Genomic DNA, 1594 nt, shown 5'->3' on the forward strand with positions numbered 1-1594 from the left:
CCAGGATGCCAAAGGTCCCACACACTCACAGGAAGGAGCTGCATGGACACCCAGCTTCCTAAACTTGCTGGCCCCAAACCCTCAGTGAAATGCACTCTGGGCCAGATGCTCCTTGAGGCCAGAGCACAAGACACAGTGAGGTAGGTACAGCAGCAATTTGTCAGGCCCACCCTGGGGCTGGAGGGGTGGGGCACCTCAGTGCCTCTCTGCAGCCTCTGGCGCTCCTGGAACCGGGTCACTGGGTCCCCACACTGCAGACGGCTCTGAAACCCATGGGTGGTCTCTGCAGTGTGGCGGGGGTGGGGGGGGGTGGGTGTTTGCTGCTGGGAAGCCTGAGCTCAGACAGTTAAATAAGTCTTTATTTGGGTGGGCAGGAGATGGGGAAGGCAGAGAAGGCTTGGATGCATCTGCATCCAGGGACATCCCCAGGCAGGTGGTACCAGTTCCTCAGGTGTACCAGCTGTGATGCAGGGGAGCAGAACCCCTGGGTGTGGTCACTTCTTCCCTCAGACCTCCTATCGGCCTGGCCCGGCTTCGCTCACCCTCTGGGGGCAGAACTGTGCAGCAGGTAGAGAGATAGGACTAGGCTCAGAGTTCCACGGCCCATCCAGTACAGGCTGTAGCCCAGCAGGCCAAAGAAGTCAGCCTTTGTGGCCATCCGAGACCCTCTGCCAGAGATGGGCAGTGAGGGGACTGTCATGATCTCCTGGATGTTGAGGTCGGTGCTCCAGTTCTTCTCAATGCCAGGCACATGACCCATGCCAACAACAACCACTACCACAGATGGGACACACTTCCTGGGCTCTGCATCAGAGCTGCAGGGCAGTTCAAGACATCGGGCACCCTGCCGCAGCATGTAGCTCAGATAGACTTCCCGCTCTGAGACAATGGTGCCATGCAGGTCGGGAAACTCGCCAATCATCTCTGCCATCATCTGCTCTAACTGGTCCTTCTACTTGCAGCGCTCCACATCATCCTTGCTGATTGGGTCAGACAGGAAGCACAGACATCAGGCCAGCTTGAACTTCTGCCAGAAGGAGAGTGCAGCAATGGCTCTTTTAAAGGTGACTAGGATGGGTCGGTCACCCAGATGGAACTTGCAGAATGGTACCTTGCTGGCCTCCTTGAAGGCCTTCCTGAACTCCCCACCAGGGGCCATGCCCAGTTGCTCAGTGATATGGGCGGACACCTTCAACAGCAGCATCTGCATGAGCCATGAGGTGACTCAGAATGGCCATTTTCCGAAGGTCTAGCCTGATCCCTACTTCCCCCTGGTTTGGCTGCTCTGCTCTTCCTGGTGTCTGTTTTCTGCTCCCTATACCACCGGTCCCCTAACCAAGTTTTTGTTGTTTGTTTGTTTGTTTAGATCTACTAGCCAGTACCCAAGACTTCTTGTTTGTCAGTCATAACATAACCCACTATGAAACACAGCAATTTCCTGTGCTGAATGAATAATAGACAACTTCACATTTGGAGACAGCGGTGTGTCAGTTGTCCTCGATATGAAGAGAACATGCTGGTGTGTGTGTTTGTGTGCATGTGTGTGAGTGCACGCCTATGTGTGCATGCTGGTTGCATGTGTACATATATGCAT

General features: G+C 54.7%; 1 pseudogene across 1 annotated transcript; it reads right to left on the reverse strand.

The window, feature by feature from the left end:
• Positions 1 to 515: 515 nt before the first annotated feature.
• On the reverse strand, positions 516 to 1210 carry LOC103747153 (annotated as a pseudogene). The gene has a single exon (XR_001872830.1). The product of XR_001872830.1 is annotated as a traB domain-containing protein pseudogene (transcript).
• Between the last annotated feature and the right edge of the window lie 384 nt (positions 1211 to 1594).

The sequence above is a fragment of the Nannospalax galili genome, unplaced genomic scaffold, assembly GCF_000622305.1.
Source record: "Nannospalax galili isolate Female #2095 unplaced genomic scaffold, S.galili_v1.0 scaffold443, whole genome shotgun sequence".
Taxonomy (NCBI): Eukaryota; Metazoa; Chordata; class Mammalia; order Rodentia; family Spalacidae; genus Nannospalax; species Nannospalax galili.